The following is a 26,619-nucleotide window of genomic DNA, read 5'->3' as shown; positions in this document are numbered from 1 at the left end:
GTGCCACGTGGATGTGACCATTAAAAAGTCCAAAAAAATTATAAAGTGCCTGCGAAAGAGGAAGAAAAATTGAAACCTCTTTCACCAATGAAGCAAACTTTTGAGAAATGGGAAGGACAGGTTTCAGCACCAGACTACGTCATCCTCAGGAAGAACTCCAGCATCACAAAATATCAAAACCAGGGGAGTAACTGTCTCCATGGCACAAAAGAGGAGGAAGCAGAAGAGTAAAATGGACTGTTTTTTAGATAAAAGGTCAGCCATCTTTACAGAAGCTAATGAATCAAATGTCATTATATATAGAAGATACAAAAGGTCAAATAAATATCCTGAACTTGAGCTAAAATGTTATTGAACAATTGAAGAAAGAGAAGGTGAACAACTTTTTCCCATATAATAAACTATAATTAAGGATATAACACTGATTTTGGCTGAAGTGTTGTTGCTTAAAAAAAACAAAACAGGGCACTGAAACTACTGAACTTCAGGAAACAGAGAGAGAAAGAGGAACAGGAAACAAGCTTTACATCCTCTCAGGAGAAGAGGGGGCTTAACCCCGCTGAGTCTACTGCAGAAATTAAATTCTGTGGTCCTTAACCCCTTCATATACTAACTAGCAAATATGCATGGTTAGGTCTGACTGCTAAAAACTCCCAGTGTTTAGTAACACTGGATACAAAGTCCTCATATTCTCATATGACCACCATCTTCTTGCATTAAGATGGTTTGCAGTGCTGTAGAGCTAGAACATAAAGACTCACTCTGTTTACTCCGGGGTCAGAGACAGGATTTTAAAAGTAAATGAAAATACTCCCTCCTTGTAGACTTTTAAAACTTCCTTGCCTTTACAGGTTTGTATAAGAGTGCTGATATTTAAGAAGTTGCGGGACTGAAACTATTTAAACTGGAAAGGCCTGTTTTTTAAAAGTGGGGAGACTTTAGGAGAGACTCTGCTCCATCAACCAATGCTATTCTTCTTTAAATTTTGCTGACTGTTTCACCAGAACAGCATTCCGAGTCAAGGGGGTGGAAAGGAGCATTGCTCCAAGAAACAATTTCATAGCAAATAGCTCTCGTCAAACACTGATGGTACACCAGCAGATTTAATAATAAATTTGGATACCTGTCAAGTGAGATCAAATAGGATGAGAAGGAATTCCTTGTAGAAAAGGGGAGACAGGACATTTCCAACACTTGGGAGACAGTGGACTAAGCTCAATTCATTTTAAATTCAGATTTAGTTCAAAGATACAGAAGCCTCTTGTATTGGGGGGGGGGAGAAGTATATATATTGAAGGAAAGCTGATAAAATATATTTCTGAAAAGGGAGCACTTACAAGTTTTTTAATATAAACATTTAAAGGGGGGAAACACATGTTTAAAAAAAAACTATAGAAGCTAACCACATGAAGAGAGGCATATGCACTTCTATAAGGTGAAACATGGTCTTAATAACTTCTATAATAACAGTGCACAATTATGCCTGATTAGGCAAAAGTGAAGATAATCTGGCAATAAAACTATCAAGCTACCAGCATGTAACCTAAGAAAATTATAAACTTTGACTGAAATCTCAACGCTAAAGGCAATTAGCTGTGTGGGCATATGATCTTACAGCCTTGTGCAAATCCCTTTTTGGATATGCTTTAAATAATGGAATCTGCAATTTTGATTTTTTGAAGGTGAAATGGCAATATTAAGATTGAATATTTTTTTTATAAAAAATCCATAAAAGTAACACAAGAGGCAACAAATAGCTCTAGGCAGAATATTATGTCAGCTGAACTTATGAGAAGATTTATATTTTGTTGTTGTTGTTGTTGTAGAAATGAACAACCAGAGGGATTTAGAGATTGGAATAATATTAGGTTATGCTTAAATGCAAGCCCATAAAGTGGTGCAAAGAAGCACAGTTGCATCTTCTCCAGTAGAATCATGATGGCTTCATGTCAGCAAACTGAGGATCTGGACCGCAACGTTTTTAAAATAAAGAGCCTACAGCAGCAAACTGGAGACAGAAGCTCCAGTGGTGCTCATAATGTGAGTGCCTGGTGAGTATCCAAGAAAATATAGGAGCTAGCATCAAATCTCCCAGCTAAACGTTGTCCATAAAATATTAACTAAAACTCTGAGCAAAAAAAAGAAGCCTACAAAAGATAAATATTTTAAATCCAGGTCAAGTTAGTTGTGGGCCGGGGAGCTAGCAGTAGTTAAGAAGGGTGTTCAACATATTGTTTCTGACAAGACTAAATGGTATCATCTGCAATGTGCTTCAGGGGGAATGTGCCCTGGGTGTAGAGGGTTTCATGATGTTGATGCATCACCTGAGCCTTTGAAACAACCTGAAATGGAGCCTATGGCTTTTAGCTGCTTACCTGCCACAAGGGTAAAGAGAACCATAGAAGCATGAACCTCTTGCAGCACAGCATCAGCGGCAAGGTAGCTCTGTTCACTGCCGGGGAAGCCCTCTTCACAAACGTGCTCGTAGCTAAATCTGTACGAATATGTGACTCCAAGGGGGTCCAATCAACCATAAGATGCCAGTGACACCTCTAGTGACTTTTGGTGGCTATTCCCATCTCTCCATCTTTTAGTCCTTCTTCTCAACCTATTTCCCTAGCTCTGTCTGTAGAACTCATCTGGACCAGGAGGAGGGATGAATCTGTTTTAAACAGATTTATATATGGCAGACATGTCCAACGCATCAATCGCGATTGAACGGTCAATTGTGGGATGGATTTTGGTCAATCACACTATGGCAATATTTTTTGTGTGCATCCTCTTTCCTCCTCAGAGGATAGCAGCCCCCCCCCCAAAAAAATATACCTCTTATCTTTTATCTAAGTTATGGTAGTAACGGAAATGAGCATACGGCGATCCAGAAGGGCACAAGCTTCAGCCATGTGCGCCCATCCCTGGGAGCTGCCAAGGGTCCTGCGAGTGGTCGGCAGGGCAGTTCTGAAGCTGGTTGCAGTGTTGGGCTTCAGTTGAGCATGAAGTTTGGGCCGTCTGAGAGGAACCCTTCACCCCATGACGGAATGGCCCTGCAGTTTTGCATAAAAATATATTGATTTATGGAAGCGATTATCATTTGTTTGTTTTTTATCACAAGCTCAGCCAAATATAATATGTTTAAGTTGAAGAATGACAGTAGGAGAGTGTGGTAAATCACTGCCAGTTTTTGATACTGGATAGTAGATCGCCGCCTACTTGAAGTTGGACATGCCTAATATATGAAATTTAGTGGTGCTGACCTGATCAATCTTTGCCTGCATTGGACCACCTCTAGTATTGAGCACCCACATACGTTTGAGCCTCCTGCACGTTGTCAACTGTTTTTTGTTTTTAAAAACTTACTAATTGTATGCAAAAATACATATGGTGCTGTAATGGTTCTGGGGTTGCTCGTGCGTAAGTTGGCCCCACACCTGGCTGGGTTACCTGGGTGAACCCTTTCTGTCCGGACAGCCACCCATCCGTGGCTGTCTCAATCGCTGGCAGAATCCATCAGTGGGCGTTTCTTGAACTTCTTCCAGCAAAGAAGTTCTTTGACGCCCAGTCTCCTCCTACTCTCCCTGCGCAGAAGTCTTCTGTGCAGGGAGGGTGTGGGCAGCAGAGGACCCGTGCTCTCCCCGCTGGTGTCCGGCGAGGAGTCCTGGAGCCTTCTCTCCCCCATCTGCCCCCCTCCTCCACTGGTGCTACGCTGATTTCCTTCCCCAGCGGATGGGCTGCCTCTCTCCCTACTAGGACCCTCTCTGGCATCCCTCTGGAGCCTTCCCTCCGCCTCTGGCTCCGATGGCAGTTCCCTGACAGGTATACACATCAATCCCCATGTGCTACTATATTTCTGAAGCATATTTTTTAATATATGAACACATAAGTATTTTTATACAGTTATCTGCATTGTTGTATGTTTTGTTTATTTGCTGGTTACATTATGAAACCCGTATATGCATATAATAAGTATATAATAATGCATGTAATATTGCAGTAATTGCTTATTTTTTTAGCATAACCTGGAAAACTCCCTGCCTTCTTAGATCAAGCAGGCTCCTTACTGTACTCTTCTGTGCCTGCTAAAAATGTTCCTATTTAGACAAGCCCACCCAGATGCTTAGAAAGTTGAGGTAATTTTAAACTTTTGTATGTTTTAAAGTAGGGTTGTGATTTTTTCTTGATTTTACTGTTTTATCTTTTTTTAACTGCTTTGAAGTTTCTCACAGTCAAGCGGCGTATAAATTTTATGAATAATAAAACAAACAAACAATTCATTTCTCATGAACAGCAAGAAGTGAGATGGAATGGGGGGGGATCCATTTGGATTAAGATCAGGTTTTCCATTTGGATTAAGATCAGGTGAGCTCCTGTTGCTCTGTCCCAGCTCCCGCCAACCTAGCAATTTGAAAGTATTTAATATCCTACCTTTTCCTCCAAGATGGCCAAGGTGCAGTGCGTTATTTTACCCTTCCCCACTTAATCCTCCCAACAACCCTGTGAGGTAGGTTAGGCTGAGAGGCAGTGACTGGCCCCAAGTCACCTAGTGAGTTTTGTGGCTAAGACTGGACTCCTCGTCTCCCATTTCCTAGTCTGACCATCAAACCACTGCACCACACTGGTTCTCAATATGAACATAATTATGTTCATGCTCATAATCGCCATGCTCCAGAGGCCACCACAGTTGCTTACCTGGTAAGGGCAGGAGATGGTGAGATATGAAAGCACTAGCAGACATGCACATGGCAGAGGGATCAGCAGGACAGCTGGCAGGGCCATCTCTGAATAGTCCATCTTTGCATGTTCTTCGTCTGCACAGAATCCTTTACTGATTTGTCTTGCCAGTGTCTATGAAAGCCACACCGCAATACATGTCTTTTCAGGCATCCAATATGTGGTGGTGGTTGTTTTTGTGAGAGACACAAATGGGAATACTCCAAAGGTAGACTAAAAATTTCATTGACACAATTTATAAGCATGAGCTTCAGGGAGCAACTCTCCTTGTCTCTTTCTCTGCACCCAGCTGACAAAACATAAACATAATTATCGCTACATTTTTGGTTCTGATTCTGGAGAAACCAGTGGCTCTCCAAACAGTAGTGGTTTCTACATGGATGGTGCACCCTGTGAAGTGATTACAGTCAAGGGACAAGCGCTACACAGGAAGAGTAATCAGCCAGATAGGCAACGGCATTGTTGTTTGTTGGTGCCGCAGCTGGCAGATCATATTCTTCTTTAATTATTTGATTTGTTAAATATTTATGAAGAGTGTCTGGTGAACAAAAAAATAAAACCACCACCCAGATGTTTGGAGACCTTGTAGCTGAATGTTAATTCGTAGCAGGGTGCCCAGTGGCACAGCGATTTCCATTCAGCCGAAAACAAACCACCCTAACAAAAGATAATAATTCAATTAGTATAACAGAAGGGGCAAAACATCAGGATCCTTTTAGTTTAGGATTGTGTGCACAATGACTTACTTCCAGCATGCAAGGCCAAACATGCGCTTTGGGCAGGATTTACATTCACTTCATACCCTCTGCCCCCTCTGCTTCTGTTGAACATGTTGATATCCAAACCCATTGTTCAGCTGGAATATTAAAAAAAGGGGGTTCACCAGTGAAGAATACAACAGGTATGACTTTCATTGTTATGCAAGGAACTTATTTGAAAGGGAAAATATGTGCGTGGGTCTCAATTAATTCAGTGCAGAATGGTTTTTACTTTATTTCCCCCCTTGGTCAGTAACAAGTTTTCTGGGTAGCACACAAGGTAAAAAATATTTTTTTTCAAAAAACAAGAATACAATTTCAATAGAATAATTATATAGTTATTATATTTATTTATATCCAGACTTTTCCCCTGACGGGGACTCAAGGCAGCTTATAGCTAAAACAGAAACAGCTAAAAGTATGGGGGGCAGAATAATAGCAGCAGATGAAACGATGCAAGGAAATAGAGAGAAAGTGGTTGAAGCAAAGGCTGGCAAAAACAGCTTTCCAATGGCCAATCCCTTTTGGCCTCTTCCAATTTCTGAGAATCTTCAAATCACTTGGCTTAAAAGTTGTTTTGGGATCTTCCTTAAAATGCCTCTGATCCCATAAAACAGAGGTTTTCAACCTTTTTGTGTCTACAGCTCCCTTGACCAACCACATTCTTTCTTTGGCGCTTCTGAAGGGCTTAGGAGCCCAGTTATGTCACCCCTTGCCTGAAGAGCTAGAAGCCTCCCTTGTGGAGTGTTCCCTCAGTCTGCTCTCTTCTCCCCTCTCTTTGGGAGTCCTCCGGGCAGTCGCTGCTGCTGCCCCTGGTCTCTGAGCTGCACCCCCCTGCCTCCAAGAGAGATGCCTTCCTACAGGGGCCTGGGAAGAGGATGCCCCCAGCCTTAGTGGCCCAACGTAGACTAGCCAAAGCTGAACATGAAGGCAGCACCTTATCTTGGGAGGTTGCAGTGGCAGCAGTGAGTGCTGCCAGGCCTGCATGGCAGAAAGGCTCCCCTTCAGTACCGGGCACTCAGCTGCCAGGCAGGCCTTGCACACAGCAAGCACAAGAAAGGCCAGGGCATCGCCTGTCTGCCTGCTTGCCTGGCTTCCCACTTATCTGCCCATTCCCAACAGCAAGGGCTGGTGGACTGGCTGGCTGGTCCCCCTCGCCCACTTGCTTGCTTACTCCGAGGACACCTCAGCTCCTGGCAGCCAACACCCCCTGGCCAGCCCCAGAGACACCATTTGCTTGCAGAGCTTGTAGCCAGGGCTGCTGCAACAAACAGCCGTACAAGCCTTTGGGAGGCAGACATGCAAGAAGGCAAGAGAGGAGAAAGGGAAGGAAAGTGGGACAGAGGCCAGTGTTGCCTGCGGCACCCCTGACTATCATTCAGAGCCAGTGTGGTGTAGTGGTTAAGAGCAGTAGTCTCATAATCTGGGGAACCGGGTTCGCGTCTCCGCTCCTCCACATGCAACTGCTGGGTGACCTTGGGCTAGTCACACTTCTCTGAAGTCTCTCAGCCCCACTCACCTCACAGAGTGTTTGTTGTGGGGGAGGAAGGGAAAGGAGAATGTTAGCCGCTTTGAGACTCCTGAAGGGGAGTGAAAGGCGGGATATCAAATCCAAACTCTTCAAATCCAAACTCTTCTATTCAAGGGACCCCAGGGTGCCACGGCACACTGGTTGAAAACCACTGCCATAAAAGCATTTGTTTGAGGGAGGAAATTATTTACCTTTGTCATTAATATAGTGCAAATCAGATGCATCAAGTAGCCCATAAGCAAGGCCTAGGGAAGGCTAATAACCCTTCTCTGTTGTTAGTCCCCCCTGCTTCAGCAGACTTCAGATGAAGGTTACTTCTGAACCTGGAGGAGGAAAGTCGTCCATCAATGGATGTTTGCTGAAGTTGCTATATGGAACTTCCAGGTTCAGAGGCAGTCTATCTCTGAATATACTGAGGCTGGGAAGGCCAACAACAGGAAAGAACTTTTGACTTCAAGCCCAGCTGTGTCTAACCTAATTTAATGGCTGCAATCCAATCTGAGGCTGCAATCCAAACCTCTCTCCCCACCCCCACCCCCACCCCTGAGTATGGAACAGGACCACTGCCGCATTCAGAGCCCTGCCACACATGGGCGGGGGGGGGGGGCAGGGTGGAAGGTAGAGGGGGCAGGCAGACTGCTGCACCACAAAAAGGAGGATCTCAGCTTGTATAGCTGCAGAGCTATTAGGAGAAAGTCCACACCTCCTGAAATGTACCATTTTAAGAAAATACTAAAACTACAAGAGCTTTGTCTCTTACTGAATCTGTCAAGCCTGCACTCATCTAAAGTGAGATATTGGCGAAATGCTAAGCTACTCTCAGAAAGGTTATTAATTCAAATTTAGATATTTTACTGAAAACCACAAACACTCAAGTTCAGTTTGCAGATCTGCAATCACCAGATCTGTTTCAGCTCTGCTGAAAATAACCTTTTAAAAAGCGCCTGAAATGAATGCTTGCATTCCAGCTCTCAAAGAAGGGGGAGAAAACTAAGGTCAAAGTTCTCTCGTTTGTTGCTGTAAGCAAGTGTCACTGTAGCAGATAAAATAAGTTGTTTTAGGTGAACAGGGAAGACTAGCAGGCCATCCTAGATCTGTATCATATCTCTTGCAGCGGCTGGTACTAGAAAAGACTTTTTAAAAATAAATAAATCATGAAACCCCAGTGTGTACAATTACAGAATAATTTGTCCAAAGAGAAAGTTTACTTCCACAGCAGGCAGGCAGAAATGGGTTTATATTATAAAACATTGCAGCTTACATCTTGCCAAACAAATTAATGCAGATGTTTATATTTTCAGGATTCAGGCGGCAAACGTGAATATGTAAACAATAGGGCTGTGCACCAGATTTGGCCAAGTCAAATATGGCCCAAATTGGGCTTATTCTGAGGCATTCTGGTATCAGTCAAGATGGGCTGAGACAGCCCTGGATCACTGTGGTTCAGGTTGGATTACAATTCTGCACCCTGCAGAATTGATGCTTCCATACAACAGCTGTTCTCTGCAAGGAAACCACTTGAGAAGGAGGCCCCCCCCCAACTGACCTCCTGCTCTTGGTGTGTTTAATTGGGGTTTGATTTTGTTTTTTAAAGCAAATTAATCATTAGCCCCATCCCAAACTAAATCGGGACCAGATCTGGGGCAAGGAGTCCCTGAATTGACCCTGGGTGGGTCAGCCTGATTTTTTTTGTGGGGGGTGTGGATGGATCAGTGCAACAGGGCAAATAGTGGGGTTCTACACAGCTATCAGAGCTATCTTATATATTTTTCCTTGTTCTGTCCCACCTAAAAATGAATATGAATCGTATGAGCCTTCCACCAATTTAAGCCTCTCTAAGGCCCACTAAGGGTGCAGGTCATGACTGGACCTAATGGTCAGGGGTCCCTTTACCTTTACCTTTAAGGCCCACTGAAGTCAAAGCGGGGAGTGAAGCATCTGACTTTAGGCTGCAGTCCTCCACACTGGGGGTAGGAAACTTGTAGCCTTCCAGCAGGTATTGGACTCCCACCAGCCCCAGGCAGCAGAGTCACTGGTCAGGGATGCCAGAAGTAGTCCAAGAACATATGGAGAGCCATAGGCTTTCCATTCCTGCTATATGCTATACCTGAGAATAAGCCCTGTTGACCTGATGAGGCATACTTCTGAACAGGCATGTATAGGATTGCTCTGTAAACTCTTATCCTTGGCTGAATCATGCCATAATTTGAGCGAGGAGAGAGAGATGTTTTGTCCACCATTATTCATCTGTTTAAACAAACCTTTGATCTGGTTGTTGCTTAATTTAATTCATTCATTTATTGTTAGCTCTGACTTTCTATGCTCTTTGTGCCTTTCTCCTTTTCATTGTGGTTGTTTTTGGTAAATGATTTTGTTTTGTGGAGAATGAAGGAGATGTTACTATGGGGAGGGACCCTCTTTGCACCTGAAATGCGCTAATATGTTTCATTAAGCTCCATCCGCCTCTGTGGACATCAAGCAGTGGAATGTATATGTACAAATGGCAACGAATATGGTGACAAAAAAACACAGGTGTGTGTGGATGTTTGCATGACAATCCTGCACCAATAAAAAATGGATTTGAACAAGGCTGTTTGCCCAGGACATTTATTCCTAAGGAAACGTAGAAATAGCCACTGTAGATTAAGCACTGGCCACTTCAATGGGTTTGATCACAAATATAAATGTAAGTCTTAATGTAGAAGTTTAAGCTTCTTTTACCTTGAAATCACTACGCTTAAGTGACAAGTTTTTATATTAAAAATCACTCAACACTGAATAGTTTTTAATTATGAATAAGCTATCACTTCATTTAGCACATCATTTCATAATTCAATTTACACATTTCAATGGCCTCCCAAGGAGTCTCATCTTATAGTCTTTCGTCAGCAAACCAAAGCATATGGCAGCATGAAAAATGATTATCTTATTAAATAAATAAATAAAATGCAACCAGATAATTTAGAAAGTAAGACTGAAATCATTAATCCATTGATATGAGCCCTCAAAGTTATAAAAAGAAATTTCAAAACATGGATCTTTAATAACAGTTAGTTCACAAAAGTTTTCATACATTTAGTTCTTGTCATAAGTGATTAGTAAAGGTATGTGCTATTTCCCTTAAGTTTCTCAGAATATCACACGAATTAAGACACTGTGATATTTATTTTAGTTGATTAATTAATTACTTTGCTAAACGAGAGCCAGTTACCGGTAACTTACTGTACTTTAATTAGGCTAAGATTTATATTGTGACACGTTCAAATAATAATTCCATGAGATGTTTTTTTCTTTTTCTAATATTCAGGTTATATCCTGTCTTTTCTTCTCTTTGCTTCCTGGAGTATAACTGATGCAAGGCATTACTACTCCCAACCTTATCAGATAGCCAAATAAATGGGTTCACTGCATCTCACAGTAAAATGATAGCCATTTGGCCTCCAATAGCATTTCTATCCATCACAGGCAATTTAAAACTGCCAAAGGTCCAGAATGACTCACGAAGAGTGGCAGGTAGGACTTGGAGAATAACACATACATTTGTGTTGGTCCAACCTTATCAGCGGGACATATCCTCACACCTGATAGACTGCAGCCATTAACTAATACTCCACACTGTAGCCGGATAACCAGCAGGAGAAGAGAAGGGTTGACAGCTAATTTCTAAAGTGCCTTGATCCTCGAGTAAGTGACAGAGCAACCCTAATTATAGGAAGCTGGTGGAACTAACAGAGACTTAAGGCACCCCTGTTCCAAGCTGCGCTCAGAAGTAGGGCTGCTGCCTCCTTAGCCAACCCAAGCCTGCCAGAGGGAAAGCAAGCCTTTAAAATAGAGTTTGACTTAGCATCATGGAACCATAGAATGGTACGGTTGGAAGAGATGCCCAATGACCATCTAGCCCAAGGGTCAGCAAACTTTTTCAGCAGAGGGCCAGTCCACTGTCCCTCAGACCTTGTGGGAGGCCGGACTATATTTTTTTTGGGGGGGATGAATGAATCACTATGCCCCACAAATAACCCAGAGGTGCATTTTAAATAAAAGGACACATTCTACTCATGTAAAAACACTGATTCCCAGACCCTCTGCAGGCCCGATTTAGAAGGCGATTGGGCCGGATCCGGCCCCCAGGCCTTAGTTTGCCTACCCATGATCTAGCCCAATCTTCTGCAACGAGGAACCTCAACTGGATCACACGAGACGGTGATTTATTTGTGCTTTTTGTCTCTTGTGAACCACCCTAAGATTTTTTTTGATGAAGGGTGGTACATAAATTAAAAATGGCCACCCAACCTCCGCTTAAAAACCTGCAGTGAAAGAGAGTCCACAATCTCCCACTGTCAATCAGCTCTTGCTGTCAGAAAGTTCTTCCTGACATTTAGTCAGAATCTCCTTTCTTGTCATTTGAAGCCGTTGGTTTGAGTCCTACCCTCCAGAGCAGGAGAAAACAAGCTTGCTCCATTTCCCATGTGACAGCCCTGAAGATATTTGAAGATGGCCATCATATTCCTGACTGTAAGCTGCTTGACAGTGGAACTTGAATCCTTTGGAAGGTGGTGGACTCTCCTTCACTGCAGGTTTTTAAGCAGAGGTTGGATGGTCATATGTCACAGATTCTTTAGCTGTGATTCCTGCATTACAAGGGGTTGGACTCAATGACCCTTGGGGTCCCTTCCCACTCTACAACTCTATGACTCTATGGTTCTGTGACACAACTTTGTGGATCCTAGACACTTCTGCAGTCTGATAAGAAACAGCAATAGAGGAGAATAAATGAAACCAGGGGAAATCTTAAGACATGGCAGACAGATTCTTGGCAGTGTTGGGTCTTGTTATTTCAGGAACTGACAAAGAACTTTACCTGAACTTCTCTGAATGGACAGGCTGCATCCTGCTCTTATAGAAAGAAGAGTCAGACCCTTTATGAATGCTGTTTTTATGTCTAAAGCAATTGAATTCTGAGTATTCTGCCTGCTTCCCTCATTGGGATGTAGAAGCATTTCTTTCTGATTAGTCCCAATGAAATTTTACCAGAAAACAGTTTGAGGCATATCTAGGATGCTTTTATTTTATAATCAGTTATGGTTGGTGGTGGTGGTGGTTTTTTTACCACATTTTCATTTTAATGACTATTAAATTTGAAATCAAAAGTGTATTCAACTAGTAATAATATAGAAGGCAGAGGAAGCATTATTACAATATTAAGATTAAAATCCACTGCATAGTTAGGTGGGAGTCAGCCCCTGTTAGCTTAATTGAACTTTCTGAGCAACATACAGGAGATCAGGCTGCATGCATGCTTTCCAGTGTAAATTGCAAAATTCAGAGCAAAGTACCCTCTGTCTGTAACGTATGGAAATTCTTACCATCTCTCCTCCCCATAGGACTTTTTGAAATGGAAATGACAAAACATGAATTTAAATGCTGCAATTGCTTCTTAGCCGACTTATCCAGGGGGGCTAAAGTGTGTGCCCACGCACACACAGACAAACCTATCACCATCCTGATTGCTTTGTTCTTAGCAATCTTATGTGTCACTGACATTTGATAAAAAGTGGATTGGAAACAATGTTTAAAACTCCTGCGCATGTAATCCAAATATGCATTTCTTCTCAAACAATTTTACATCAGTGGTTTCCAACATTTATCAAGGCACAAGGAAGATAATATGGCAGATGAAGAAGACCTTTGACCACATCTTTGCACCTAGACAATGTCTTTGGGAGTCAGCTCAGTTCACATGAATGACTTTGAAATACAAGAGCAGGCTCCATTCCACTGCCTAGGTTTGCATTAATTGAAGATGAATTTTAACAGGGAGAAATGTAAAGTATTGCACTTGGGCAAAAAAAATGAGAGGCACAAATACAATATGGGTGACACCTAGCTTGAGAGCAGTACATGTGAAAAGGATCTAGGAGTCTTGGTTGACCACAAACTTGACATGAGCCAACAGTGTGACGCGGCAGATAAAAAAGCCAATGCAATTCTGGGCTGCATCAATAGGAGTATAGCATCTAGATCAAGGGAAGTAATAGTGCCACTGTATTCTGCTCTGGTCAGACCTCACCTGGAGTACTGTGTCCAGTTCTGGGCACCACAGTTCAAGAAGGACACTGACAAACTGGAACGTGTCCAGAGGAGGGCAACCAAAATGGTCAAAGGCCTGGAAACGATGCCTTATGAGGAACGGCTAAGGGAGCTGGGCATGTTTAGCCTGGAGAAGAGGAGGTTAAGGGGTGATATGATAGCCATGTTCAAATATATAAAAGGATGTCACATAGAGGAGGGAGAAAGGTTGTTTTCTGCTGCTCCAGAGAAGCGGACACGGAGCAATGGTTCCAAACTACAAGAAAGAAGATTCCACCTAAACATTAGGAAGAACTTCCTGACAGTAAGAGCTGTTCAACAGTGGAATTTGCTGCCAAGGAGTGTGGTGGAGTCTCCTCCTTTGGAGGTCTTTAAGCAGAGGCTTGACAACCATATGTCAGGAGTGCTCTGATGGTGTTTCCTGCTTGGCAGGGGGTTGGACTCGATGGCCCTTGTGGTCTCTTCCAACTCTATGATTCTATGATTCTATGATTGATTAAAAATAGTCAGCACAGCATCCGTGTTGGGACACTGAGTGCAGTACTTTCATCCAGATGGAAAGTTGCATGTGAAATATTGCAGATCTGTGATATCTTTTATTGGACCAGCATTGAACCAGATCACACAAACATCACAACAGTATGGATGAACCAAGAAACACACACACTGTGCTTGATATAAAAGGGCTTGATTATATAAAAATTGCAATATATCATCAATGTGTGTGTGTGTGTGTGTGTTTCAACACTCTGCAGCAAGTATAGATTATAAATGCATTTCAAGCACTTGAGAGCAATCAAAGGCAATTTTTAATAACTCAAAGCAGCGATGTATGACACTACCAAAGCATGTAGCAAATTTGTAGGAAGAATCATAAACAGTACAGTAGGTAGGAGTCTTTTTTCGTTATTATTTTTAATGCTACTTTGTAATAGAAAGGTGAGGGGTATTAGGAGGATGGAAAATGTAGCAACAGAAAAGTGAGCGATTGAGATTTTGATGCATTTCAGAATCAAGACTGAAGGGAGTGGGCAGCTGGTACACATGAAGGTGTGGGGGACTTGTTAAGAATAGGTTATTGACAATCGGTAGATGGCATCAAAAATATCCTGGAACTATTATTATAAAGTAACTGGGTTTATATGCCTGTTGTTTTTGTCCATGGAGTTTTCTTGGCAGGAATACTGGAGTGGCTTGCCAGTTCTTGCTCCAAATCTGCCCTGAGTGCTCCCTGGAAGGACAGATCCTGAAGCTGAGGCTCCAATACTTTGGCCACCTCATGAGAAGACTCCCTGGAAAGGCCCTGTCGTTGGGAGAGTTTGAGGGCACAAGGAGAAGGGGATGACAGAGGACGAGATGGTTGGACAGTGTTATAGAAGGGACCAACATGAGTTTGACCAAACTGCAGGAGGCAGTGGAAGACAGGAGTGCCTGGCGTGCTCTGGTCCATGGGGTCACGAAGAGTCAGACACGACTAAATGACTAAGCAACAACAACAACTGGGTTTAACCTGTGCCTGAGCTGAATCTATATTGTCTGATGCTGCGGTTGGGGACGGGTTAACCCTGTCATTTCAAATTCATTACGGTTGTTGTTCTAGAGCCTAGAACCTTTGTTCTCATGTAGCATTGCAGCTGGAAGGTCAGGAGATTTTCAGGGCATGTATTTCTATATTTGTCTTCCATAATGGGTACCTGATAACTTATATTCTGATTATGTAATTAGAGCATGTAAGTAGGGAAGAACACACTGCCTCCATTGCCATTCCACAATATGTAGAACTTAAGATCAGCAACATAAACCAGCATTTGTTTTTGACACCATCAAGCATACCTCCTACTCAGATGTCATGAGACTACATTGTGCATAATAACATCCAACTCTTTCATATTTCAGTGGCTTTCATAATTGCAGACTTATACACAAAATAAGGGCATGTCCCAGACAAGGTCAATACAGTGATGGAAATGTAGAGGTGCATGTTTAACCACCACAGTGAAAGCCATGATGAAATGCTTAAATGTGGTTAGATAAGGGGTGTTGGGGGGTAGCACCTCTGGTGGGACACGTTGTCCGCTTTTGGTCTCCACACTGCACTTACTTCTCCCCCGTGGCTCCTAGAAGCTGTCAGCATGTGACAGTGGCCACGCCCCTGGAACTGCTTCAACTGGCCAGCTAAACAAAAATATATATAAACAAAACAAAAAAGTGGCCAGCTAAACCAGGTGGAGTTGACTGATGGGTTTCAAACCCTTGTTGAATTAGGGACTTCATGCAAAGACAGGGTCTAGTGGATTGAGTGGATGAGACCAGTAGTGGGTCCAGTGGTCAAGGCGGCTATTTGCTGCTGCGGGAAGTGAGGGGTAGATGAGGCTCCTCAACCTGGGAAGGTAGCCCATCTAGGAGAAGGAAAGCTCTGATCCTGAACCTCCGCTACTTAGCATTATATCTTTAGGAGAAGGCTAAGGAGTAAACCCTACACCAATCCAGAGTGGAGTCCCTAAGACAATCAGATGTTGTATTGTACACCTCCTTCCAGCTGGTGGCAAATGTATTCCTCTGCTTCCTTTTGGACCACATCAGAGAGGCTAAAAGGAGGGTCTTGTTGTCTGGGCAGCCCAGGGCCTCCATGCACACTGCCCACAGTTGTGCTCCAGGGAGGTCACTTTGGTGTTGCTAATGCAGCAGTTTGACTTCACCCCTGGAGGCACACTCCATTGTCTCTTGAGACAGACAGATGCCAACAGGTCAGAACAAGACTGGCAAACCTCTGGCCTTCCAGGTAGCATTGGACTCCAAGTCCCATCAGGTCCAGCAAGGGTGCTGGGAGTCCAGCAACATCTGGAGGGCTGCAGGTTCCCCATCCTGGGTTTGGTTATGCCCTAAGTCTTTCATTCGCATATTATTGTTTTCAAATCCATTACTATCTCAATCTTACTTCTTCTTATTATGCTCTTCAGGTATACAGAGTCATATCACTGGTCTACCTACCCCACTACTTTCAATTCTGACTGGCAGTGGCTCCCCACAGCCACAATAGAGGTTTTCCCCAGTCCTGCTGTCTTTTAAGTAGAGATCACAGGGATTGAACTTGGGAACTTCTGCATACAGAGTGTATGCTGTACCACCAAGCTACGGCTCCTTTCAAAGAGCTTCCATGTAGAGCTCACAGAAATTACACACCAAGGTGCTAAACACTTACATCACTCCAGTTTGCTAATAGATTGTATCCTTAAGGCTGGCTATTAAATTAAATGAACTCTTTATTTTCACACTCCAAGCCAAAAAAAGTCAAGGCAGCCTGTGAGATCTTGCCAGTACCTCAATGAAAATGAAGAGGCTGAATTTAAAGGAGGACTTGTGGCCAGGGGTGAAGAGGGGAAATGGAATCTGGTAGTATTTTATAATCTAGTTGCAATAAAAAAAAATTAGAATTCTTCTCTTTTTTTGCCTTTTTCTTCTTCTGCAGTGCTTTGAAACACACACACACCATTATAAACAATAAGAAGCTTCCTAAATGAGCTACATAATGTTCCTTGCCATAATCACCACTGCAACGAGAAAATTGCTAACATCATTCCCGAGCCAGATTTGTCAGTCATGCTGCTCTGTGCTCTGAGTAACAATGTTCTGTGCAATTAATATCAAACCTTCCAAGGCAGCTCGGTCTGGTGAAATTCAGTGTACTTCTGCCATCAACAGAAAACTGCAATGATGCTATACAAGAGTGTAGAAAGCAAAGGGGTGGAGGAGAAGAGAAACAGCTTTGTACCCGATTGGGCTAGGAATAGAAAGATAATTGCCGTGCATTTTGCACAAAATTGCAGCAGTTTGAAATGTCTCCCCACTCCCCACCACCCCGCCCATTTTCTGTTTAATTATAGTTATTATTGCACTCTTAAGAAATTCAGCTGGTGAGAAACAATTCCTTTTCAAACACATTCAGCCCAGCCATTATGCACTCTTCCTTTGTGACCTGAGATGAAACCCAAGTGCTAGTTGATTCCTATTTACACTTGGGGTCCTTAGGTGCAATCATTATTTTTTGGGGTCAGCATGCACATCTTGCAGAAGGAAACGGACAAGGCGAGGCGGGGAGAAAGAGAGGTAAACAAAGCTATTCTTCTTGGCCTCTTGCTGTGCTTTGTAGCACGGCGGTTTTTCGCTGGTATCCAAGAATGGCATTATCAGGCTGTAATGAATGTGGGAAGGACCCAGTGGAAAGGAAAACAATGTTTCAGGTATGCATGGAGCAATCTGGAAACAGTAACCCCCATGTGTGCTTAAACAGATATGAGCCTAATGCTGTGATTGGCAAAGAAACAGTCACAGCATTAGCACCGAAGAGGCAGGGGATGAAGGGAAGGAGAAGCCCACAAAGGCATCCCTTCAAAGCCATGCAATCGAGGCTTATAAATGGCTGGTTAAATGCACTTTGCTCATTTGAAGCTAGCCAGCATAATGCTCAAAAAGAAAATCCAGGTTGGAGAGATTCTTTGATTGGGGTTTGGATTCCAAAAGGAAGCAGCTGTGTGAGGTAATGCAGGATGGAAATATACTGGAGCCCGCAGGACACAAGATGGGGCTCGTTTCAGTGTTGCTATGGAGGGTAATGCCAATTAACTTGGTCCTCAATCCAAAGAACAGTCCTGGTGAAATCAATAAAGCCACTTGCATGGAGATGCTATGCTGGCCTCCTCATTATTAAAAGAAAAAGAGGTGTTAGCCTGTCAAAATGAAAACAACTCGGTTTTCCTAAGGGGTGGATAGAATGGCAGGCCCTTATGCTGTTTACTGTTGTTGTTAGTTGTGGGGATTTATAATTCAGAAGCTGATCTGAAAAGTACATATTGTGTACATACAGAGTCCCAGGATCAAAAATCAGCAGCAGCTCCACCTGAAGGACCTTAAGCAACAGGGTGGCAAAGGACCAGTGAAAACCAAGCAGCAGCAACCTATGAGCCACATTCTGTCTCGAAGAACCCATATAGAAGTTTAGTAGCAGAGTGCATGGCTTGCATGCATAAGTTACCAAACTCAGTCTCTGCCATCTCCAGCAAAATGTGTATCTACATTGCAGAGCTGATCAGGGGGATATTTCTGCCTGAGACCTGGGAAAATTTCACCAATCGGATTGGATGTGTCTGAGTTAGATGGGCATGTGGTGTGGCTCAGGATAAGGCTCAGCTCCATGTTGTAGTGGGGTAGGTGGAGAATCTCGGGTAGATTTTTTGCTTTTAAAGAAAGGGAGTGATCTTTGGGTTGCCTATGAGCTACAAAAAGCATCAGCTCTCATCAACGTGGAAGAGGATAACCCCCTGTATAAATAGATAGTGTCTGTTCCATATGCCCCCCATTACATCACTGGAGCAGAGGAAGGGAGTTGGGAACAATGGCAGAAAGGCTTCTGCTGATGAGAAGTGACATCCTTGGCTGATTAAGTACATGCTCCATTGTGTATGAACCTCTTACTCTTGCTGTTCTCTTTCTGCTGCAGTACAGATACATATAGGAGTCATTAGAACAGGTTAAAGAGGGTCAGAAACAATGAAGGATGGTGTTAATTGATGGGAAGGGCCTGTAGAGGGCATCTGGGGCAATGCTATACTCAATAACGTATTGTGTTTCATCCTGTAAAATCCCATCCAAAGCAGTTTATCTTATACTTGCCAGGGCAGGGAGGACAATAATCCAACTAATGCATTACTGCCAAATCACTCACCCGAACACAGGGTGGGGGACCTTTTCCAGCTTGAGGGCCATGTGCCCTTCTGGGCAACCTTCCAGGGGGCCACATGCCATTGGTGGATGAGGCCAGAGGGGAACTGGGTGGAGGAATGAATATATAAACAGTTTCACACACACCTCTGTTCTCCACCCTAGCAAACTAGAGTCACCATCAGAGATCAAAGGGGCATTCCAGCCAACCAAAAGCTACTCAAGGAGAGTGTGGAGAAAGGCCAGTGATGGGGAGTGAAGCCTGGGAGGAGAGAGTGTGACTGGGGAGAGGTTGTGGTATGGGAGGAATGCCGAGAACCAGATAGAGAGCCCTGGAGGAGGGTTCTCTGCCCACGCCATAAATGCATGGATATGCACATGAATATGTATATGCATGTATCCTGCCTTTGCTTCCAAAGGAGCCCAGGGTGGCAAACACACAAGCAATAAAAGAATTAAAACATCTAAATACAATTCCAGTATGGGAAAGTAGAAAGTCTTCAGAAGGTGCCAGAAAGATGAGGCACAGCTGCTGTCTAATATTTAACAGGAGGAAATTCCACAGGGCAGGTACCACACCACTAAAGGCATGATTACTATCTTGTGTAGAATGGCCTCCTGATAAGATGGTATCTGCAGGAGGCTCTCTCCTCCATAGCTCAGTGATCAATTGTTATTAGAGGAGATACAGAGGAGAGGAGATATTAGAAGAGATTTGCAGCTTGAACATATGCCTTTTTTAGTTTATTTGTTTTTTTTAAAAAACAAAAAACCTCAGAAGTACCAATGTTCAGCAGCACTTCTTCCCCTGATGCAAAGGTTTCAAGCCTTAATAACATGTGAATGAGCAAGCAAAAGTGTGTGAGAGAGAGAGAGAGAGAGAGAGAGAGAGAGAGGAGAGAGAGAGAGGAGAGAGAGAGAGAGAGAGAGACATCCCCTCTCATGTGGCATCACAATTTTTTCACCTTTAACTGTAGGATCTCATTGATAAACATCAACTTCTTCACCTTCTCCCTTTGCCACACACAACAACAACAAGGAAGACTGAGGATGACACAATGGCAACCTCGCATTTGTTCCTTTGTTGTCGGAACATGTTCCGTTAAAAACAAACCCCAGTATAATGATGCCGGAACGTTTTCTTGTCCTGCATCTGCCAGACTGGTTGCAGGATGTATCGAGCTGGTGATCTGGTGAAATTAAAAAGCATGACTTGTCGTAGACACGTTTTAAGGGCACTGACAAATTAGAGCATGCCTAGAGGAGGGTGGTCAGGAAACCAACTCCTATGAGAAATGAAGAATCATATAATTGTAAAGTTAGAAGCAGGAGTGCCAACTTGGTCCCGCAACTGCATGCTGCCCGGGGGTGGGTGCCCGGGGCCGTGGGTGCCATGCAGCATGCATGGCCCTAGTACCGAAATTTGTGGGTGCCCAGCCCCTTCGTGGGGAATTTTGTGGCTGCTTGGGCACCCAGGGCCTCAGGGAGTTGGCACCTATGGTTGGAAGGGACCCCAAGAATCATCTAGTCCATCCCCATGCAAGGCAGGAATCTCATACATGACAGATGGTCACCCAACTTCTGCTTCAAAACATCCAAGAAGGAAGAATCCACCACCTCCTGAGGGAGTCTGTTTCACTGTCAATCAGCTCTTACTGTCAGAAAGTTCTCCCTGATGTTTAGTTGTAATCTCCTATCTTGTAACTTGAAGCCATTGGTTTGAGTCCTAGCCTCGGAGCAGGAGAAAACAAGCTTGCTCCATCCTCCATGTGGCAGCTCTTTATAAATTTGAGGGTGGCTATCATATCATATCATACAGGGACGCAGGTGGCGCTGTGGGTTAAAGCCTCAGCACCTAGGACTTGCTGATCGAAAGGTCAGCGGTTCGAATCCCTGCGGCGGGGTGCGCTCCCGCTGCTCGGTCCCAGCGCCTGCCAACCTAGCAGTTCGAAAGCACCTCCGGGTGCAAGTAGATAAATAGGGACCGCTTACCGGCGGGAAGGTAAACGGCGTTTCCGTGTGCGGCTCTGGCTCGCCAGAGCAGCGATGTCACGCTGGCCACGTGACCCGGAAGTGTCTCCGGACAGCGCTGGCCCCTGGCCTCTTGAGTGAGATGGGCGCACAACCCCAGAGTCTGTCAAGACTGGCCCGCATGGGCAGGGGTACCTTTACCTTTACCTTATCATATCTCCTCTCAGTCTATCAGGCTAAGCATACGCAATTATTTCAACCATTCCTCATGAGGAAGAAGAAATATTAAGGGGAGACATGACGGGTGTCTTCCAAGATCTGAAGAGCTGTCACAAGGAAGACACAGCAGCAGACTTGTTCTGCTAGAAGGCAGGACTCGAACAAATGGGTAGAAAATGCAAAGAGGCAGATCTCAACTAAATATTAGGGTAAACTGACCAATGGTGGAGCTGTTCAATAGCAATACTGACTGCTTTGTCTTACATGATAATCAGAAGTATAGTAAGGCAGATACAAAATGTTTGGGCAATGTTTCAAGCATAGAATTGATGAGCACAGGATTTCAATAACAAATATGCTTACAGCGCAGATTTCAGCAGCAATGTGCTTAGTTAGGAGCATTTTAGCAGCATACTTTGACAGATGCCTAAAGTAAAGATGGAATAGTGAAGCAAAACAGGGTACACATGTATTATGAGGCAGGTTGAGATGAAGGAATATTCTTGTCTGGGACAGTAAGGGCAAGGAAATGGGTGAAAGGCTGTGACTGATGGTGATTTAGGGAGCCAATCAGAAAGAGGCACCCCAAGTTAGAATAGGATATGGGGGTACAAAAGGCAAACAAGTTAGAAAGAAGGAACAGGTCCTAGATGCGTGAGAATGTTTGCTTGTGATGCTTATTCTCTCTATGGTCTTTTTCTTTGACTCTCTTATAGTTGTAGCTTAATATACTTTTAAGATCACTAAAACTCATCTGATCTATCACAAGTGGATTTTGGAAGGGGGGAGAGAATCCAATGTGCTCCCAATTTACATCAACCAGCAGGGTAGTAGAATCCCAGTCAGAGATTGTTGGGGTCACATCATAAAGTATCTCATAAACATAAAATAAGATCCCTACTGAATGAAATATTTGGGGATCTGTCTCATTTTGAACCTGGCAGTGAAGTTAAGAGCCTTGCTGTAAAAATAGATGCCCCCAAATTGCTTTCCCCTGTTGCTTGGCAGCAATAATAGTCACATTTGGGCCCATCACCATTGAATGTGAGCTTCTGGGGTTATGGCCTCACCACTATGGGTCAGTGATCCAGACAACAAGGGTATTCAGCCTCATGAGGCAGCCATTGCCCACCTCTCCCCAACTTAACAGATGAGTGCTGTCCTCTTATAACTCACCCACTGAGAGGTTGCTGGTTTTGCTGCTGCTTCTGAGACAGGCTAGAGGCAATAATGAGCCCAATGGAATTGGGGTTTGGCTGCAACAGATATGTCAGGTTTGTATAAGAGAAAGAAAGTGGCAGAAATATATTTCTAGATTTGTCTTGCAGGGCAAAAAGCCCAGAATAAAATTTAAGATTTTTAACTGATGTAAAGGAAAGGGGGGTTTTGCCCTGCCGGACTTCAAACTTTATTACGAATCAGCAGCTTTCTGCTGGTTGAAAGATTGGCTGCTTCTTGAGAACACAGACATTTTGGATTTGGAAGGCTTTAATAATGCCTTCGGGTGGCATGCATACTTGTGGTACGACAAGGTTAAGGTACATAAAGCATTTAAAAATAATATTGTCAGGAAAGCATTGTTTAATGTCTGGATAAGATACAAAGACCTATTGGAAAATAAAACACCAAGGTGGTTGTCACCAATGGAAGCTAAAGCTTTCAAAAGACTTAACATGGAGTCCAAATGGCCAAAATATTGTGAGATTTTGGAACAAGAGGGAGACAAATTGAAATTGCAGAGTTTTGAGAAACTAAAAAGTAAAGTACGAGACTGGCTTCATTATTATCAGATAATTATCAAACTGGATAAGAAAATTGGATTCCAGGTGGAAAAATCGAAATTAGAAACAGAATTGTTAGAACCCAAAACTAAGGTGTCAGGGACTCAGCGGGAGCGCATGGAGGAGAGGAGATGGAAAGCGAGGGGGAGCAATCCGAGGGCAGCGTAGGAGAATATGACAGCAGCCCGATAGATTCCATGAGCCTCTCCAGCGAATCGGAAGATTCACAGAAGGGGGCGCCGATGGGCAGGGCAAGGGGCGACCCAAGGGGGACACCCCAGAAGCAAGGGGCCAGCGGGGACTCCCAGAGCAGCAGTTGGAAATCAGGACCAGCTTCCCCACCAGAGCGTAGTGGGGGGGAGGAGTCCCAGGTGTCAGAGCCCACATATGCACCACCAGCGAGAGAAGATGAGTCAGGGTTGACCACGCCTCCATCGGAGAGCGAGTTAACGGTTAAGAGGAAAGTTGCAGGCTGGGCGCGCGCGCCAAGTTCAAAGGTACAGGAGAGCGGCACAGAAGGTAGCCCGGATAGGGAACCAGGTCCTAAAGCCCGCCGGAAGGAGGGGCAAGAATCGTCAGGGTCAGCGTCAGAGGAGTCCAGGAAGGATGAGACCCTAGCGGGCAGGAGGGCCCAGAGGAGAAAGGAACTTAGGAAGAGGTGGAGCAAAGCGAGTGTCTTAAACTGGTGTGGAGGGGGAGGAGACTCAGACGGGACTTCGCCGGTCTAAGGTCGGGACGTAGAGCTGCACGCTGCGGCTTTAAAATGGAGACTGAATCTCAATAAAGACTTTGTACATAACTACAGCCTAGCGTTGGTCCTCTGTGAGCTGGGACCTGGAGGCAGCTCTGACATAAGGTTTTGTCAAAGATGTATAACTTGCTGCTGAAATGGAACACTCAGGATGAAACGGTAAAGTCTGTTATGATTAAGTGGGCACAGGATTTTGGACATAACATTATGTTTGCTGACTGGGAACAGTTATGGACCACCGGTTTGAAATTTACGGCATGTAATGCCTTAAGAGATAATATTATGAAAATGATTTATAGGTGGTACATGACCCCAGTCAAGCTTGCAAAAATTTATCATTTGCTGGATAACAAATGTTGGAAATGTAAAGAGACTGAAGGTACATTCTTTCACCTTTGGTGGATGTGCCCAAGGATTAAGGCCTTCTGGGAAATGATTTATAATGAATTGAAAAAGGTACTTAAGTACACCTTCTTGAAAAAACCAGAGGCCTTTCTCCTGGGCATGGTTGGCCAATTGGTGCCAAAGAAGGATAGAACATTTCTCATGTACACAACAACGGCAGCAAGAATTCTTATCGCAAAATATTGGAAGACACAAGATTTACCCACTCTGGAGGAATGGCAGATGAAGCTGATCGATTATATGGGATTGGCAGAAATGACCGGCAGAATCCGAGACCAGGGAAAAGAGTCGGCGGAAGAGGATTGGAGGAAATTTAAAGACAATTTACAGAAATACTGCAAAATTAATGAATGCTAAAATGATGTTGGACTGAAATTAAATGGTTACCAGCTGTAATGTAAAAGTTGAATAATAAGTCAAAATAAGTTATATTAAGTTATAATAAGGATTTGCTGAATTAAGAATCTGAATTGGAATACAAAAGGGGGAGGTGAGAGGAGGTCCGGGATATAAGGTAATGGAAATAAGAAATCGGAACTATACTTGTTTTGTTTTGTTTGTTTTAATTGTGTATTTTTGCTTTTTTGTCTGTTGCTTTTTCTTTTGTATTAAATTGGAAAATTTTAATAAATATTTTTTTAAAAAGAAAAAAAAGAAAGAAAGCAGCGTGCCAGGAGCTCCCAGATTGATTTGGGGCTGGGCAGTGATAGGAAATGCCACACCCTTGAAAAGCTCATCTTATGGAGGCATTACGAGGCACATGCTTGAGCATGGATGGTGAAGTGTGGTGTTTGCATCATAATTAGATTTTGCAAATGGTCATCCCTGACCATGGTGGCTGGGGCTGATGGCAGTTGGAGTGTACCAACTTCTGAAGGGTGAATATTCCAACACAATGACATCATGGCATGTGGTTTTTTTTTTCCAACTATACATTATCAGGGACATGTGGGGAGAAGGGGAGACATGTAGCCCCAATCTATGTGTTCTGTATTGATGATGAAATTTTCTCTCAATCACTGAGGCTGCAATTCTAAACTCATTTGGTAGGGAGTAACTCCAATCAGAAACACTGGGACTTACACTGAATGAATACACTTAGCATTGTGCTGTAAATCCTCTTTAGACCAGCACAGATAAAATTACCAAAATTTCCCTTTTTTTTCTAACACAAAAAGGGGGGTGGGTGATCAATATATTTTGCCTCTGAAGAAAGGCGGAAGGAAGCAGTCAGGATTCTCTTATTATATGTCAGAAATGAATCAAGCTACTTAAAGAGCAGTAACTTGTTGGCTGTGCAGAGGGAGTGTAGGTGTGAAGAGCTTTATTTAATTGATCTGTTAAAATAAGACTAATTAATAGAAAATAGGAATCGCAGCTGCAAAGAAAAATGGCATATGGAGAGCGCTCCATTCATTGACACGTCTTTAAGAACTGCAAGGAAAAACTAACATCTGCAAAAGTCTTTCTTCCCTGCAGTGAGAAATTTCCCATCAATCTCCTTGTGATGTTTTCTGCTAGGATGCAGGCTTGTTTTCTCACACATATCTTACTCAATACTTTAGGGGGAGGAAAAAAATATCAATGCATACATAGCCAAGGGTAGATTCAATTCTCTGGAAGAAAAAGAAAGAAAAATGAAAGGAGGGGGCAAAGCATTTCTGTCAACTATTTTCATGCGTCAACCAACTGACCCATTACTTTCAGGGATGCTGTTATATCACAAACCCAGAGTGATTAATTTCAGATTCTAGGAGCAATTAAAGTTGCAGTGTTGGTAGTTACAAAACTACAGATCTAAGCATTAATTTGATCTGTTTACCAATATGAAACCCAATTTTGCTTAACTGTGCGCATGAAACTATTGATTTCTTGCTCTTGAGTTATGTTCTCACCGTGAAATCTGAAGTCATAGTTTTTCCATGTAGAACAAATTAAGACATTCAGAACAACAGCTGAACTTCTTGCCCTCAAGAATCTGAGAGTAGGCTTTCTTAAACAGGGAGCATATAGATATAGATATATACCTGTAAAGGTGGGGATATGAAGTTGTGAAATATTTTCTTCTTTACCACATAATATAGTTGAATCTTCTGTATAAAATAATTAGCCCCCAGCCCATCAGTAAAACCAAATGACTGAGGATGTCATCAAACCACTCTTGCTACATCTAATTGCTCACCTTATTCTGCCTTGGGTAAGATAAACTTTATTATTTTTTATTATAGGGATTATTATTAATCTGTCTTCTCCTTAGAGCAATTAAGATCTGCTGGGGAGACACCGCTTGCTGTCCTGCTGTTGGGTGAAGCACATTGTGTGTTGATGTGGGCTAGGGGCTTCTCAGTGGTGGCACCCAGCTAATAGAATGCCCTCTTCTCTCTGAGGTTAATGATGCTGATGCAGTTTGCCTTTCAACACATGCTAATGAGGCCCAGGCTTTTACAGGGGCTTGAGGTAATGAGCCAGCTGTGAATTCATAGATTCTGACTGCATATTTTTAAAGAGTGTCCTCATTTTAGATATAACAGAGAGCTCTGGCCTCAAACAAGTAAGGATTTCTGCTCAAAGTCAGCACATGAGGGAAGAGGGGGAAGGTGAGGGAGGAACGTACAGACCTGACACTCTTTTCATGATTTGTGAACCTTTCAATATGATATGTTGGATCTG

The 26,619-nt window shown here is 43.3% G+C and overlaps 1 long non-coding RNA gene across 3 annotated transcripts in view; it reads right to left on the bottom strand.

Moving 5' to 3' along the window:
- Positions 1 to 22,312, bottom strand: part of LOC307213787 — a 68,620-nt gene extending 46,308 nt beyond the window's left edge. For 2 of the 3 annotated variants that reach the window (XR_013837684.1, XR_013837685.1), the window contains exons 1-2: positions 22,189 to 22,312; positions 5,475 to 5,584 (exon numbers count right to left, since the gene is read on the bottom strand). This is a non-coding gene — a long non-coding RNA (uncharacterized lncRNA). Of the gene's footprint in view, positions 1 to 4,692; positions 5,018 to 5,474; positions 5,585 to 22,188 lie in introns of those variants that run through there. The other variant, XR_013837686.1, reaches the window with a different exon arrangement.
- Positions 22,313 to 26,619: the final 4,307 nt, after the last annotated feature.

Source organism: Podarcis cretensis (genome assembly GCF_951804945.1).
Source record: "Podarcis cretensis genome assembly, chromosome: 3".
NCBI lineage: Eukaryota > Metazoa > Chordata > Lepidosauria > Squamata > Lacertidae > Podarcis > Podarcis cretensis.
This window is presented reverse-complemented; position numbering and strand designations above follow the sequence as displayed.